Source organism: Macaca mulatta, chromosome 2 (genome assembly GCF_049350105.2).
Source record: "Macaca mulatta isolate MMU2019108-1 chromosome 2, T2T-MMU8v2.0, whole genome shotgun sequence".
Taxonomy (NCBI): domain Eukaryota; kingdom Metazoa; phylum Chordata; class Mammalia; order Primates; family Cercopithecidae; genus Macaca; species Macaca mulatta.
Window position 1 is genome coordinate 168828413 of NC_133407.1, and position 18532 is coordinate 168846944.

The window sequence follows — 18532 nt, forward strand, 5'->3', positions numbered from 1 at the left end:
CCTAGTAAGCTTTACTTCAAACCCAAAACTTCTAATTGAAAGTGGTTGCTGTTGTGATTCCATTGCTTTTTCTAGATATTATACCTTCATCCTACCTAGAATTGCTTTTGAAGTTTTTCTACCTTGCCTTTGATTGAATAGAATTTACAATACAAGATTTTCTACATCATCAAGGCTTCCACAGAGTTGAAATGAAAACACCTTTTAGGGGTAGCTGTTAGCTGCCTACTTTTATAGTCTCTTTTGATTGAAAGCTCCTGTTCTAAATTTACTGCTTATATTTTTGAAGTCATATTTGTCTTATACATCTGACAAATACTATTAAGTGTTGACTGTGTGTCAGGCACTAAACTAGACCCTGGGTAGAGAGTAGTGAATAAAGTAGTGTGGCCTCTATGGAGTATGCAATCTAGTGGGAAAGAAAGAGATAATAAACCCATAAGCCAATAATCACACCAATAATTTAAACTGTCATATATCCCGCAAAAGAATAAAATAGTGGAGGTATCTGTCTCAGGAACTATAGTTAGAGGAAGTTTTTTAGAGAAAGTATAAGAACCACATACTTGGTTAGGAACTGCAGAACTCTTTCAATGAACTCTGTGTATCAGCTTTTCCCATACCGAGTATCTGTTAACAAGTAGGATTTGGATGACTCACTCTTGTCCACTGTGGGGCCAAACTAACCAGGCTTTCTAACCTGGTGTTACCATTTGAGACTCAAATTCTCATATTTTAAGTTTGTACTGATTAAGAGGAAAACTAGGTAGAAAAAGTACAAGAAAATAGATTGGAAGATTAGTCCTTTAAATATTGGAAATAACTTGTTTACAAATGAGATTCCTTAATTTTTTATGCAGTATGAATTTTCTTAATAATCAATAATGCAGGCTAACACAATTCATGCAACATTCGTTTAGCCAATATTTAAGGCATATTTACCACACATCATGTACTGTGCTAAGTAAAAACTACAGATGTAATGGTGAATAAGACACAAATGCTTGTCCCCAAGCTTACAGCCTTATGTAAAAGACAATTACGGTGCAATAAAATGATTATTATGACAAGATTAGACACAGGATATCAGATTCTGGAAGAGATAATATCTAAACTAAGACCCCAAGGATGTATACAAGCAGGCCAGTAAATTTTTCATATTTTCTGAGAATAAATCCTTGATTTCAATAGCCATAACTTCAAGTTGAGAATATTTCGAAAATATAATTTTTAATATTTTCTAAATTTTAGGTTCTTAAATACATTTTTTAATTAGCTCTTAAACTTTTATTTTAAAAGTTGTTAAGTTTAAATAAAGTCATAAAAACCCAACAACTGTTTTCTCTAGAATATGCTGTGAAGTGTGGATTATAGGACAAATAGAATTATCAACACTTAGTGTATTGTAGATCAGGTTTCTACTTGAGAGTTCAAATTCATCATGTTTGTACATGAAATTTGATATTAAATTGTTTCATTTTTAAGTGGTAGCCATTAATACTAGAAAATTCAAATTTGGCAGTTTTTGTAAATAAGCTTTAGTTTTTCATGGATTTTGTAGCTTTATTACAGCTGATTTGACCTAAGGTCTAGACAGATCAACTGTGCCCTTGGGTTAACGGTGTTTATCATATGATTTCCTTTTCCTTCTTTATTGCACTTTATCTGTTTCTAGTTCACAGTGTTGATAAATAGATAACTGCGCTCCTCATACTTCCTCTTTCTTATAGACAGATAGCTTTTCAAAATGAAGGGCCAGACCTAGCTCAGTATTTTACAAAATAAGCATAAATTTTTCAAGTTCTTACTTGACAATTTATAGTTCTTACTCTTCATAGGACTTTCTGTTGAGAGAACCCACAGAAGCCAGGCACCTCAATTTTCAAAAGTAAAATTGGCTTTATTGATGAGAAAAGTGTACATTTTATAATAACTGTATAATGATACAACATCCAGCTCTATAGTGGGTCGAGGAGAACTAAATACATATTAAATAAAATAAAATTATTTTGGATTACATAGTCTTCTCTCAAAATATCAAATTTAAATGTAAAGCATGTAAAATAGTCCTGTGGATGCTTCCTCAGTCATGGGTGAAATTCTTTTTGTTTAAATTTAGGTTTAGAGCTCTTTTATGGAGTCACTGTACCCCCAGGCCCAAGTGAGACCCTTTTTAGTACTCTAAGTGAATTAGCTAGTAGATTTATTAATGGCTTAAGGAGCATCTCCAGCCAGTCCCAACTAGTATGAAGGGAAAATGAAATATTTCTGTATTCTGTAACATAGAATTGGACCTATCCCACTGGAGAACACAGATGTGCCATTCACGAAATAAAAAGAACTTTAAAATAAAAAAAATAGTAAAAAAAACCCCCAAACACTCTATAGTATATCTGCATCTGGAATAGTGCTAATAGTAACTTCACCCAACGTGACTGAAACAACTCTAGCAAGTACATGATCTGTGTGGGAATCTGAAGACACACCACTTAACAACTCAGGATCTGTGCTGTCCTTTAAATCAAAACACAAATAAGGACTAGAACAACATCAGTATGCATCCATTTCTGTCTTCCCAGCCATAAGGAAAAAACTGACTGTAACATTTTTTTTACTTAGAGTTGCAAACCTCATATATAAGGCTCTGGTCATCAGCAGGATCTTCTTAGAATACATAAAAAGGTGATAAGTGCGTACATGTGATTGCTAAGACCATCACACGGCACCTTGGTCCAATTCCAGTTGAGTAATTACATTCATTTTGTCCTTATTTTCCTTTCCCTGATTGTTTCAGTTAAATGTGGAAAAATGATCCTTCATTTTTCACCCAGAGAAGTTCGGCAGTATTGCTGCATGTATTATTTAGACTCTACTGCCTTCCTTTTTGGTCATAGGAATGGGGCTTAAAAGTGCTGGTTAGAATTGTTATTGTGGCTATTACTGTTGTTGCAGCGTTTCCTGATTCAGAAATGTTCTGTGAACATCGAGCACATGACTGACTTTTGGATGAGCTGCTGGACTGTAGGGTGATGTCTTGAACAAGCCTCCTTTATCACCTTTCTCCCTGCCTAGCTTAGTCCCTTCGCTTAGACATGCTTTCCCTTTTCATACAACTGTGATAGCACTATTAGTTCCCTTTTATCAAATGCTTACTCCATGGCTGGCACTGTGCTAGTTCCTTTATATGGCTGAAACATATAACCTGCATAGACGACCTCATAGGGTGAGTAACATGATCACCATTTTACAGACAGAAAATTTAAATTGCGTAGGATCACAAAACTAAAGACAGGGAGCTGGAATTTGATTCCAGGTTTGTCTGATGGCAAAAGCTAAGCACTTAACTACCACCCTACCTCATAACTCTACTGGTTCCCAGAACTCTGAGCCCCAGTCTATGGATCATTGATCACACAAATAGCTTCTTAGCTTCTCTTACTGTTTATCACCAGTTCACACAGGCTGACCCCACAGACCTCAGCGTTGGAATCATCCTGCAACACTGGTCTCAGAAGGGCAATGCTGATTATGTTTACAGGCCACCAGGAAACTGAACTGCTATTGAGAGAATCTCTATGCTGAATCATTTTATCTGCATAACAAAAGTGGTTTGCTCTATCTTCTTTTCTTTCCCTGGTGGTGGTGTCATAACAGTGCTTTTAGCAGGATTAACCAGTAACTAACTTGTTTGCTTTGGTTTCCAATAAATAACTGCAGCCTGTTAATAATTGTGCATGTGTTTTATGTGGCCTCAGATAAACTGAGACAATCTTACACATCTGCATTCCAGATTGGGTCACTATTCCTTCATACTTAATCTCCTATTATGTAACTGTCCATTAACAAAAAATAGATCACACAAGGAAAAAACTTAAATATTTAATTTGCTAGTGCATTAATAGGTGACACTAATACACATGACTTTTTATTGTTACCTAAAGATAAGTGTTTGCTTAGAAATATAAAAGAATAAACCTAGTGTATGTTTTCTTGCTTTCAAGTATACCAAATCTGTCACAAATGCCTTGTGTATTGTGTTTACATCTTTATGTGAGCTCTGTCTAGACATTTTTTAGTGTTTTTAAATTGTTAGCTCAGTGAGGGTAAGGTGTGTCCTAATTTATCTTTTAGCACGTTGCAATGCCAAACACAGCACCGTGAAGGTAGTATATGCTCACTGAATGTTACTGAATTAGTGAATAAGGCTGTACTAGGTTGAAGAGATTTGCAGTCCTAAATTATTCTTGCCATCATTTCACTCTGCATAATAAGTAAAGAAGTTTTACTAAGATGATTAAAAATGTGTTATCGAATTACTTGTGTAGATTCCAAAGCAGTGGGATAAAAGACCCTGGCTATGCCCCTTTGAGGAAGCAGTGAGGGTGTTTCTCGCTGTAGGCACAGTTAGTGGGTTTTATTTGTGACTGAATTAATTTATTTCTGTTAGGAAGGTTACATTTATGAATTCCATATAGCATTTTATAACCTTTTCCTTTTACCCCTACCCTGCCTACTGTTATCTTTTCCTATTATAAAAGTAATGCTTATTGTAGAGAATTTAACTATAAAAGTAAAAAGAAAAAATCACCCAAAATCTTATTATCCAGATATAATCACTCTTAATACTGTGTTTTGTTCTTTGCTTTTTCTTATTCATATAATTTCATACTGTTCATGTAATTGGTACCATATGTTTATATAATATTTTAGCATCATAATACTATAAATTTGCATTTTTCCATAAAATTTAAAATATTCTTTAAAGTACTTTGTTAAATTTTGCCAAATATTCCTTTATATAGATGTGCTATGCTTTATTTAATTATTCTTCTATTAGATATTTAGGTTGCTTATAGTTTTTTACGATCATAAAAATTATCTTTTTTACATAAACTTCTGTTGGTTTTCTGTTATGTTTGATTCCTGGGACTAAAAGTACTGAGTAAAAATATTGAACTTTGAGTTCTTGATACATAGTAGTCAATGGGTTTCTAGGAACCCTTTTGTAATCCACATTTCCATCAGAAGTATATGAAGATGCTATTTTATTGAGCCGTCATCAAAATTATTACCTCTATATACTTTTAAACAAGTATTATAAAGTAGACTTACTGACTATAATGTGTTGCTGTCATCAGCTGTGCTCAGAAGAACTATATAAATTAAACATGTCAGTTTGCTTTCAAAAAGAATTTTTTTTTTGAGATGGAGCCTTGCTCTTGTCTCCCAGGCTTGAGTGCGATAGCATAATCTCGTGTCACTGCAACCTCTGCCTCCAGGGTTCAAGCAATTCTCCTGCCTCAGCCTCCTGAGTAGCTGGAATTACAGGCTGGGGTTACAGCCCACCACCACACTCAGCTAATTTTTGCACTTTTAGTAGAGATGAGGTTTCACCATGCTGGCCAGGCTAGTCTCAAACTCCTGACCTCAGGTGATCAGCCCACCTCAGCCTCCCATAGTGCTGGGATTACAGGAGTGAGCCACAGCACCTGGCTAGAATTAGGAAATATTTTTAAGGGTACTAGTAGTTCCAAAGCTGCACATTTCAATACAGTTTCCACCTAAATCCAAATGTTTTTCAGGTCTAATTGTAAACTGCTACTTTTGTTTAATGTGGACTTACATAGTCTTCTGTATCAATACCTACTTCACTGGCAGTTCTGTCAAAGTGTGTTGGATTGAGGCATTTTGCATTATATCTGATGTGGTGTTAGCATTCCTTCTTGTAGCAATCAATTTCATTTCTATTTGCTGTTGTAACTTAAAGTTAATGAACATTCAAAGTTTACTTTTATTTATTCATGCATTTTTTTGTGGACTGCTCTACAAAAGCGCCTTTCTTCCTCACCAACATTCTATCCAAACTGAGTGCAGATGAATCTGAGTAGTTTCATTTTAGAGAGCAGCAGTCATATTTGTATTAGGAAGGCAATAGTCTTGGAAGAATACCAAAAAAAAAAAAAATCATTTTAAAGTGTTTGCCTCGTCCTCTAGCGAAAGCATTTGCGTTTCAGAGGCCATGGTGAGTCAGAGTCCCTTGCTGGTGCTTATGATACACTGCTAAGGGACTCTGCGTGTGTGTGTGTGTGTGTGTGTATTCAGATATATGAAATATCCTATGGGGAAAATATTGATAAAAAATAATTTGCCTCTTTATGCACTGAAACTTTTCCTACTTCTCTGCAGGAATTGTTGCAACATAAATACTGGTTTCAACTTAGTAAATTAATTTTTACTTATATATTTCTTTTACATTTCAGAATACCTGATAAATTGCAAGTTTGTGCCCCACAGCTGCACAGGTATGTATATGAATTACCTATAACTGTGTAAATATATATATTAACTAAGAATTTATATTTTTATGTATTAAAATTGCTTATAGATTTCATAATGTAAACATGTTAATTCTTGATTACTTACAGATAATGACAGTTTCAAAGGATAGTACATTTTATACATATATTTTATTTTATTCTTTTGTGAGAATCAGGTAAACATTTCTAAGATTTGATGAGGCAGAATAATTTTAATTACAAAGCATTCATCTGGTGAAGAGATTATTTTATGGAATTGTATTATTAAAGTGAATGGTGATGTGGAGTCAGACCATTGCAAAACCACAGTTTTGTCATTATTGTTTTATTCAAACTTTTTTTTTTTTTTTTTGCTGCTTTTGAGTTTATTTTCTGTGATGGTTGCTTTAGGTATGGAGTGGTTGCAGATGTACTGTCTGCTGCACTGTCTCAAGCACTAGACGAATGGGAAAAAAATGTTTGCACCTGTTTAAAATCTCAACCATGCGGTGTTGTGGTTCCTGGGCAACAGGCAGGAATTCTCAAAAGCTTGGTTGCACCTGCTCAATTGTTGCTTGCAGCTGTGTCATATGAGTGAGAGCACAGAGAAGCTTGTTAGCAGTGTGCTTGTGCTCTTACGTATTTTGTGTACACTGACTCTGAAAGATTCTTACTTGATGTAGACCTTGAACTGTTACATTGGTTTATTCTAAAACTCACCGGTTTTAGCTTCTAAATATTCTCTTTAAATCCTCTGTTTTATGACTCAAAATATATTTTTTTAGTAGCTGTTGACTGCCCTAGATAATGTGTATGCCAACTTCTCAAAAGAATACCTGGGAGAGTATATCTCTTCAGATAACTGGGTTGATAATAATTTTTGTCTTGGTAGAGACATTTTGTGTTTGGCTCAATTTCACCGTGTTGGCAGCCCCACTATGTGAGGCTGGATGTAGTTATTGATCCATTTAGCTGAACAGATTTGAAAGCATTTGGCTATTAGTGGACACATGGGGCATATTCAGAAAATTTAAGGGTATATTGTAAGATAATTTCTTAATTCGTGTATGTGTTTCTGTTGCTGTTGGGGTAGAAGTGAGAGAGAAAAAAAGTGAAGATTAAATAGTAATTCTAAAAGGGGGGCTAAAATCCAGATGTACATTTTATGGAATATTATTCTTTAATTTAACAAATGCTAGATGCTTGGTATTTTTCATAAATGTTACTGGTAATGGTATTAAATTTATTTTAGTTATGGCTTTGTATGTTTTCTGACAGATATCTATATATTTGATATAGATAGGCTATTATAGATTGTATATTTTACTAGTAGGTAAAGTTCTATAAATGCAATAGGAAACTGCAACTCAATATTAAAGATATTTAATTTATTCAGTAGGCTCAAATTTCTAATATTGAAAACATTCAAATGACTTCCATTACTCTCCTTAATGTATTCTTTTAAATGCTGAGGAGTGTCCGTCGGTATTTAGTAACATAAATCTGAAGTCTTAGAGTTGGTTTATCTTTTCCTTCTATTGGCCCATTTGGAATCCTTTTTTTGTATTTTTAACAAATCAGTTTGGTATGAATTTAACTATCCTCTTTGGAAGTAGGAAACACAGTACAAAGGTAAGTAGAGGATTGCCACAGCCTCTTACACAATGCCTTGTTCATAGTAATTGATCAGTAAATGTTGAATGAATGCATTTATGAATAAAACATTTCCGGAGCTAGAAATAGAGGGATTGTGTCCTAAAATTTATTACTTGTTATACAGTTTGGATGAGTCTTGATGGACTTACTTTAGTTCTCATACTGCCAGTTATACAGAGATGAGAATACTGATAAATTCTGTCCTTAAAATGAGAAATTAATGTATAAGAATTGATCCTCTTTGACTATTTTAATGAAGAATTGAAATAACACTATTTGCAATATGCTTTAAACTAAGTTTTACTTACTACAAGAAGTCTGTATATTATTCCCATTATACATATAAGGCTGAGGCATTCATGGCTAAGTTACTTGTCACCTTGGAAATACTTTCCAGCATATAAATAAACAAATCATCTGTGTTATATGGTTAATGCCTCGTCTTTCCTGAGCACTGGCTTGTGCTCTCTCTCTCCCTCCCTATCTCTATCTCACTAAAACACAAAAATAAAATGTGTGTTTAATTCCTTTGGGTCAGTTAAGATCAGAATATTTAAAATCTGTAATTATTTTTCTAAGCAAAAGTAATGGACCCTGTGTTTACTGTATACATATTTATAATTATGGTCTCTATGACTCACTAAATTTTAACTATAAATAGAGGTAAAGCCAAGCAAGAGTAGAGTCAAAAGAGAGCAGTTAAGACTTGCTTTAGATAGATTCTAGTGTTCCATTTTGTGTGGCATAAGCCCGTCACATAAGATTGGCACAGTTTACATAATACGCCAGTATCTATTGCATTAAAACCTTTTGTTTAGGCTTCTCAAATTTTAGTACCACTGGTTTATGACATACGGACTTTTAGGCTTGGAACTACCTTTCCTCTGGGAACAGTTTTTCTTTTACCTCAGTTCACACCAGTGGGCAAGAGTCCAATATCAAGGACATCAGTTTTTTCCAGTGAACCTTAGTGTGGTAGATTAAACTCTATCTCTCTGTTAGTCTCAATATTAGAAATGAAGAGATGAGCCAAGAATATATATTTGCTAGAATATTAATCATTAAACTAGACAGATAGTAGCAGCTTTTTGAGGGTCCTGTGTCAGGAATTAGCCTGAAATCTTGAAGAGGGAGAAATCCCTAGGATTCCTGAGCATTATTGCAGGTTCCCCTGTGATTTCAGGGTTAAGGAAATAAAGAAAGTCCACATTTATTGAGAACATAGCATGCCTAAATATAATTTCTTTTTTTCTCCCTCCTTCTCTCCTTTCCTCATTTCATTTTATTCTGCATGGTGAATGGATGTCTGCTGTTTGCTAGAAATTGTGCTAGGCTAGATGAATACAACAAAATCTTTGTTCTCAAGAGCATACAGGCTAGTGAGAGACAAAGATATATCAATAGAGTTCTTTTTGACTTCACCACTTATTATTAGTATGGTCTCAATCAAGTTACCTAATCTTTCTGTTCCTTTGTTTCCTCATTTGTAAAACTGGGAAAATAATAGTATCTGTTGTCTGAGAGTTAATAACACACTACATGTAAGATTCTTAGTACACTGGTTGGCACATAGCAAGTACTGAAGAAATCTTAGCTATACTACTGTCATGTCTATAACTCCCAGTTCCACCACCATCACCACTACTGGAATTCACACTCTGAAAAAAGAACACCTAATTGCCTGAGAGCAGGAATCCTGGTCTGGGCATTATCACATAGATTGTATTCAAAGGTTCTATACAAAGTTACCTCTGCTTCCCTGGCCTTAGAAGATATTATAAACATCACGAAGCAGTGTACTGAGTCTAAAAGACCTTCATGTGATATTTTTATTATTTTTCCCCAATTTTTGTATTGGGGAAAAATGCGCATAACATGAAGTTTACTATCTTAACTATTTTTTGGTGTACAGTTCAATGGTATTAAATATATTTATAATGCTTGCACAGCCATCACCACAATACATCTCTATATAGCACTTTCATATTGTAAAACTAAAATACTATACCCATTAAAATATAACTTCCCATTTCCTTCTGCACTCCCACCCCCAGCCCCTGGCAGCCACCATTCTAGTGTCTGTCTCTGTCATTTTGACTTCCCTATGTAGTCATATAAGTGGAATCATATAGTATTTCTGTTCTCGTGTTTGGCTTATTTCACTTAGCATAATGTCCTCAGCATTCATCCATGTGGTAGTACATGTCAGGATTTCTTTCTTTTTTATGGCTGAATAATAATTAATTGCATGTATATACCACATTTTGCCTGTCCATTCATTCGTCAGTGGACCCTTGGGTTGCTTCCATGTTTTCATTATTATAAACAATCCTGCTATGAATATAGGTGTACAACTATCTCTTTGAGAACCTGCTTTCAGTGCTTTTGAGTATATACCCAGAAGTGGAATTGCTAGATTGTATGGTAATTCCATTTTCATGTGTTCTTATAATAAGATTAATTTCATTTAAATTGAATAAAGCCTTTTAGGTTGAGTTTGTGAATAGCATTGATTTCCTCATAAGGAGAATAAGTTGAGTTAGGTTTATCAAGAACACATCTACTGCTTATGTGAGTTCAGATGCTTTCAACAAGCCTGTGACTACTTTAAATAAATCAGCATCTTGGAACCCAATGATGCACTTAGGATATCTGGATTGTAAATCTCATGCTTGAGTTTGAATTTAGGAGCTTTGAATTTCTTCCCACTGACCTTTACCAAAAGTCTAGCTCCATTATTCAGCAGCTGTGTGACCTCATTGAGGTCGACTGACCTTACTAAGCCTCAAGCTTTCCCATGTACAGTATGGTGGTAACAACACCTACCTTTTTAATGGTGGATATGTGGATTAAAGTAAGTCAGGGATACAAAATACTTTCTTTTGTGCACCACTACCACCTATATATTATTGCATAGTAGTCTCTATATATTATTTTTTCTTCTTTCCTCCTGTCAAAATATAAAAAGTGTTATAATGAGTAGTATAGGAATTTCAAGGAAGTGTGGGACACTTATATTAAGAAAGTTAACTTTGGTCAAGTTATGGCTCTGGTGATATCTGTTGATTGTCTCAGTTCAACATAGTTAGACTCATAATTTCTAACTATACATGCTGCATTTCTGTAGAAGGCTAAGGCTGTTTAAAGAAAACCAAGATGGGGATGCTCACATTCACTTCAATGTCTGTTGATTATGGAGGTGTGTCTTGCAATAGAAAGCCCGTTGACACAACCCAGACAACTCTCATCCCTCTTCTGAAAGTCAGATATCCTTAAAAGCAGTCTCTTGCAAATGATGAAGAACCTATGCTTGATGAGTTACTTTCACATGCATCAAAGTGACTTAAAAGTGGTCTTGTTGGTAATCTAAGCAGCCCCAGGTTTAGTGAGCATAGTTGTCAGTGTATAAATGGCTGTGTAAGGTTTTATTTTTTCTTGAGAAGGAAATTAGTGTGGTAAGATTTTCTGATTTCTTTCTATGCAAACTCAACAGTAGAAAAGCGGATTTGTGAATTTATATGTATGATGTTCCCTTAATTATCTTTAATAAAAACTAGATGATCTTAATTATAGTAAACCATTTTCCTCTGCCAGGCTGTTTATATTGCAGCAGTATCTTCTTGAACAGCAATCAGAAAATGATTCTTTTAAAATAATGGAAAAATCACTAGATAATATATAGAATTGATTATACTCACCACAGGTAATACAGACCTGCCTAACATCAAATGTATAGTTTTGACCATGATGAATCAAGGTAGATATTGATGATTAATGGAATTTTTATTTAGTTGAGCATATTACAAAGGACCACAAACTTGGTGACTTAAACAGAAATTTGTTTTCTCACAGTTAGAAGTCTGAAATAAAGGTTTATTAGCCAGGTTGGTTCTTGCGAGGGCTGTGAGGGAACGATCTGTTCCAGCCTTTCTCCTTGACGTATAGATGGCCATCTCCTTCCTGTGTCTCTCCATGTTGTCTTCCCTCTATAAGTATCTGTCTCTGTCCCTAGGTTTCTCTCCTTTTATAAGGACATCAGTCATATTGAATTCAGGCCCACCCTAATGGCCTTATTTTAACTCAGTTACCTCTTTAGAGACCCTATGTCCAAGTAAGATCACCTTTGAAAGTACTCAGGGTTAGAACTCCAACACATGTTTTGTTTTGGAGGGGTTGGGAAATAAAATTCAGTTCATCATAATTGGGTTAATAATAGTTAACATTTATTGAGTGACTTTCATGTTCCAAATTTTATATATATATATGCACATTTATGTGAGTGTGTATATATATATGCATGTATGTATATATAGATATGTACATATCCAATATATGTGTGTGTATATATATTTTATGATCCTTGCAACAGCCCTATGAGGAAGATGTTATTTCCCCCATTTTGCAGGTGAGAAAACAAAATGTCAGAGAGGATAAGCAATTTGTCCAAAGTCACATAGAGTGTAAATATTCAATGCTGGTATTTGAACCTAGCATCCCATGCTGCTTTTTAAATGGATAAACCTGGTAACAACTCAGTCAAAAGCCCAAAGATACTTTGAACATTTGAGGTTTTTGTGTTTTTTTGTTGTTGTTGTCATTAGAACTTGTGCCAAGGGACATTTTATCTATCAAAAATGGCGCATAAATGCCTAATCATTGACTGCCGATGTATTTACTCCTGAGTGTTTTACTGACAATTGTCTTTGAAGGCTTAGTGTTTAGCACTCCTGAACCTGATAAAGCTTTTGGACAGGGTGGAATCTGAACATAGACTACAAGGGTTGATTCTGGCCCCCATTTGTATGGATGACACTGAGAGACAAGCCATGCCTAAGCCATGCCCATGCCTACTCAGCACATGTGCTTTGTACCGTCCTTTTCTCTCTCTCACTCTCCTTCCTCATCTTTGTTTTTTCACTATTTACCAGGTAGCTTGTGATTTTTTTTCTTTTATCCAATCTTTGCCGTAAGCGATAAACACTGAAAGGGGATGGAGTGAAGAGTCACAAAATTGGCAACATTTCTGCTTACAGGAAAGCCAGCTAACTTGTAGGTGTGTACTACACCCTGGCCACAGGCTTATTGTTATCCATGGTAAAGAGCCAGGCACATTGTGTACCTTATGTAAGTTTTCCATCTTACCAATGAAAACAGTTTGTTTCTCGCTTTCAAGTTTTAAAGCAGAACTTGTTCATGACCCAATTTCACTAATAATTCTCTTAAGTAACCCTTGTACTCATTTAAAGATTTTTTTTTCCACCCACTGTCTGTCTAGCCTGGTTTAAAATTTTTATATATGTACTTTTAAAAAATTGATTAGCTGGAGAGCTGCCCATTCCTCTGTGCTGTATAATAAGGATTTTAAAACTGCACACTGAATTCTGTATAGTGTAATTAAAACTGACCCACATTTGGACCTGAGTACACCAGGACTTAGCCAAACTTGCCATGAGCTGAGTTCTGGTGGCAGATGGGAACTAATGAGGACACACTCCACTCCAGAATTTCCCAGCTGCTTGGCCCCTTTTTGTACAAACAAGGTTTGGAGCGAAGTCCGGATCCCAAGAGCATGTTCTGTAAATGTGCTGTACCCAATGATTTGGGAAATGTTCTCACAAAATTGGGCTGTTTCAAGGTATCCATAAGGCCTCAGTGACTTTCAGATTTAAATTCAAAGGGGCCTTTTGTGCTTTCTACAACCAATTTTTAATTTTCAAGTGAATAAAACATCGCATTCCCCCATCTTTTCTCTCATGCCTGGTGATGGAATGATCACTTTATATCACAACCTGGAAATTTGCAGGTGATGATCTCAGAGACAGTTGTACATCAGGATAGACAAAGTCTCCTTGAAACCTATGGATCTCTTCAACTGGTTTGATGTCCTGGGACTATTCAGGCAGATGTAATTGAATCATTCTGAAGCAGCTGTAGCTGGCATGTGGTCTCTCAGATTGCTAGCACCTGCTTGTTTTTTTGCAACTCACTAGAGTGAGAGAAGTGCCAAAACCAGCATTGGTCTTGGAGCAGATAAAGCACTCCAGATCTTATATCCCATTCCCCTTCCAACCTAGCCACATCATCACTGGTGCCGAAATTAATAAAATCCCTTTTCATGATTAGGTCTGAGGTATACTTTTACTTCTCATTCTTCTCCGTATGCAGATCCTGACATACTGACCATGCAAATCCAAAAAAATAAGGGAGTATAATGGTGATCAGGTGGCTTTGGGGCTCTCTTATCATTAGACAACTGGGTAGCCTGTGGTTTGCAGAATCATTTAAATGAATGCACCAAATTCATTTGCTGTTCCAGCACAGTCTTATTGGCACAGAGAATAAGCAGATAATGTATAACAAACTGTGAGCTGTTATGGAATATGATGAATACACTTCCTTAGCAAGAGGGAATGTAAAATGGAGCTATCTCTCTAACATAAGGTCTAAACTAACCGCCGTGGATTTCTTCAACACTTACTATGTGCAGGAAAATGAAGTATACTAAAAAGATAAAAATTTTTGGACATAATAAGTATGTAAAATATATTTTGAAATACACAAACTTGGATTTTTTTTTTGGAGACGGAGTCTCGCTCTGTCGCCCAGGCTGGAGTGCAGTGGTGCTATCTCAGCTCACTGCAACCTCCACTTCCTGGCTTCAAACAATTCTCCGGCCTCAGCCTCCTGAGTAGCTGGGACTACAGGCACGTGCCACCACACCCGGCTAATTTTTTGTATTTTAGTAGAGATAGGGTTTCACTGTGTTGCCCAGGCTGGTCTCAAACTCCTGAGCTCAGGCAGTCCACCTGCCTGAGTCTCCCAAAGTGCTAGGATTACAGGCGTGAGCCACCACATCTGACTGGATTTTTTAAAAATGTTTAAACTCATTTAAAAAGGAGTTGTTTATCTTCTCTTTGTTTCATTTTATTATTTGGCAGGCATATATTTAATCGTTAAGTGTTATCAATATCCTAATGTTTAATTTGAATCTGGTCATAATAAAGACAACATATTTACTTACATTTTATAGCTTATGTTGCAAAGCTTTTATAAAATGGGTTTAATATTGATAATATTTTGAGAGAAGCTATGACATAAATGGAGTTCACAAATAATGGTAATAAGAGTGAATTCTAAAATGGTAATTTATTGTCATCAGCAGATGCCTGTGTTGCAAGGCATGACTACATGCTGTGAGCACAGAGAAGTATCTATGGTACTGACTGCAAGAATCTTATGATATTTGAGGAGACATGATACAGGTTTTTAAAAAAATAAAATAAGGCGCTCTCAGTGTCAAATTGCATGCTCGAGACCTGGATTTGTTGTAAAATGAATGCTACAAACATTTTTTTTTTTAAGTTAGGCAGTCTAGTTGTGAAGTCAGTGTTCTAAATTCAGCATCCCCTGTCTCTCCTTCACTGTCCATGAGACAACACTAATCCGTTATGGCTGTCTCTGTCTCTACAACAAAACTTGACCTCAGAGTCCCTCTGAAGACAGTACTTTAGACAACCATTACCAATTGTTGGAAGTTTCATGTAATAGGAAACCCATTTACCATTGTTGAAAAAATATCATTAAGTGCCAAACATATTTAGTGGAGGCAGAGATCTCTGTGAACTGCTGGGAAGAGGCTGAACTTAAGCTGGGCCTTGAAAAAAAGCATGAAACATAGGACATGAGGAAATAAGAAAGGAGAACATCAAGCATTGCCAAGCTGAGTAATGTGTACAAATGAATTAAGACTGGAATTATATGGCATAGTCAAAGATAATGAGTAGACCTCAGGTATAAACAAATAAGTGCTCATATTTTAAAAATATAAACTAATGAAATAAACTAATGAAAAAACATTAGTTTAATGTTTTTCTCCTCTGCTAGACTGTAAACTGTGAAATGTGATAATATTTTTTCTTCTTTTTTTAAATTATACTTTAAGTTCTAGGGTACATGTGCACAACGTGCAGGTTTGTCACATATGTATATATGTGCCATGTTAGTGTGCTACACCCGTTAACTCATCATTTACCTTTGGTATATCTCCTAATGCTATCCCTCCCCCCTTCCCCCACCCCACGACAGGCCCCAGTGTGTGATGTTCCATTTCCTGTGTCCAAGTGTTCTCATTGTTCATTTCTCACCTGTGAGTGAGAACATGCAGTGTTTGATTTTCTGTCCTTGCGATAGTTTGCTCAGAATGATGGTTTCTAGCTTCATCCATGTCCCTATGCTACTCAGACCATCCTATCTGAATTTGATCTCCCATGTGTTTCTGTAGGTTCTTATTGTTTTCATTCATGCCACTGCCAAAATTATCACTGCCAAAATTCTGTGTGAGGAATATAGGGGAACTCAAAGAAGTTTTTATTCTTTTTAAATTTATATAAGAAAATGAAAGAACAATAATTTTAAGAAGCTGATTTTTATTTTTATAAATACTGTGGCACTTTCAAAACTGACTTGGAGGAATTTCTATTTTAACTGTAGTATTTAAGAATTATACTGTTAATACATATCTCTGGTTTCAGGGAATAAAGACAGAATATAATAGAGTAGAAAGAGTACAGGGTTTAGAAATAGAAGAGAGGGATTTAAGTTTCTCCATTATCACTTATTGGCTATGAGATATAGGCAGCCCTTCATGTGCTTTTACACTGTTTCCTCATCTGTAAATTAGAGATGACAACGTACCAAAGCACTTTAAAATTTAAAACATCTCTTCTTCCTCCTCTCATTAGTCATCATAATCATAATGCTATTCTGAAACCATGTAATGAAATATGGTCTTCTGTATAGGTCCTTTTTTTTCTACCACTTATTATTTGCTCTAGCTATTGCAGATTTACTTTACACCTTGAGTAGAGCATTATACTAATCTAAAAAGAAGCAAGAATTCCAGAAACACCCTATAACCTAGTCATGGCTAATATTTACTGTTGAGCTATTTGTACCTCAATAACAATTCTCTGTCATTTGTAATATAACTGCTTAATATAAATATTTATGTATTAAAAGTCAATGTTTTATACCAATCCCAAACAGTGCCTTTTTATGATTTATTTTATATTCATTCATTCATTTAATTCAAATTATTGTAGCTACTGACACAAATGCATTCACTTTCTACCTGATTATATAGGAATACCCTAATTATCTATATTCACATCTCATTGAACTTATAAAGTGTTAGGAGACCAGTGTCTGAGAAAAAAAGTCAAATATAAATAGATTCATCTCTGAGTTGTAAGAACCTTTTGTTCCCACCTTTAGAATATTTGGTGACTAATTAATTAAGTAATGAATGCACACCTCTTAAGTTAAAAAACCAAAAGAAAAAAATTTGATATTGCAGTTTCCTAGGAAGTTAATGTTTTCATTCTTTCATCTTTTAAGCATGTAATATCTAATAGTTAATATCTGCATGTATCATCCTTATGGTTTTGAGAGTCTTTAAGGGAAATTATTAATACAATTTATATTTTTCTAAACAAAAGGATTCCTCTACATTTAGGGTAAAAATGTGTGAATAGATATTTCACACATTCATATTTGTGTGAAATATATTTTCAAAATATATTTCTTAAACTATTTAAAAATAAATTTTTAAAAGTATTTGAACTTTTTACACTATATTTCATTCTTATATTTTGTTAAGCATATCAAAAGAGGATTATACCACAGTTTATGACTTTTTAACAATAAAAAATTAAATAAGGTAGGACTATCTGAAATTTAAGATTTAAGTGTAACTACATAACGATATGCACAGAAAATAAATAGAGATATTGAAAATTAACAAAAATGTTGCTTTTATAATGGCTTATATTTGTGTAGCAAATAGGATAGCTGAGTTTAGTATTACTTAAGAAATGGTTAATTCTGTGTGTCGGGAGACAATTCAAACATAATCTTTAATCATGCTGGTCTGATACCTCAAGCCATGCTCTGTATACTTATTAGGGTCTTTGCCAAGTGTCATGATAGTAATACACTCTAGACCAAAAGAAAATTGATTTTCTTCTGTGTAAATTTGTTATTGATATTATATTTAAATTTCTATTGATGAAAAGTTAGAATATATAGTATCTGAATCAAGTTCTTCAGGAACATAAATAATTTTTTATTTGCTCACTGATTTATGTCCAATTAAGTAATGTCCAGAATACTTTTGCTATTGACCACATATCATTGTCAAATATTAATTATTTATATCAATATACCGCTTGAATTTTTAAAAATATAAAGGCCTCACTTTATCACCCAGGCTGGAGTGCAGTGGCATGATCATGGCTCACTGCAGTCTCAACCTCCCAGGCTCAAGCAATCCTCCCATCTCAGCTTCCCCAGTAGCTGGGACTACAGGTGTGTACCACGATGCTCAGCAGATTTTTAAATTTTTTTGTAGAAATGGGGGTCTCACTATGTTGCCCATGCTGGTCTCAAACTCCTGGGCTCCAGCAGTCCTCCTGCCTCAGCCTCCTAAAGTGCTGGATTTACAGGCAGGAGCCACTGCACCCAGCCTATTAATTTTCTTTTCTTTTCTTTTTTTTAATGACCAATTCCACTTTAAGATCAGT

The 18532-nt window shown here is 34.9% G+C and overlaps 1 protein-coding gene across 45 annotated transcripts in view; it reads left to right on the top strand.

Annotated features, from left to right (window-relative positions):
• Positions 1-18532, top strand: part of ZBTB20 (zinc finger and BTB domain containing 20) — an 814450-nt gene that overhangs the window by 237152 nt on the left and 558766 nt on the right. For 41 of the 45 annotated variants that reach the window (XM_077993859.1, XM_077993890.1, XM_077993875.1 and 38 more), the window contains one exon: positions 6261-6302. The gene's annotated coding sequence lies outside the window, so the exon portion shown is untranslated. Of the gene's footprint in view, positions 1-5852; positions 6023-6260; positions 6303-18532 lie in introns of those variants that run through there. The other 4 variants (XM_077993869.1, XM_077993898.1, XM_077993880.1 and 1 more) reach the window with 2 other exon arrangements.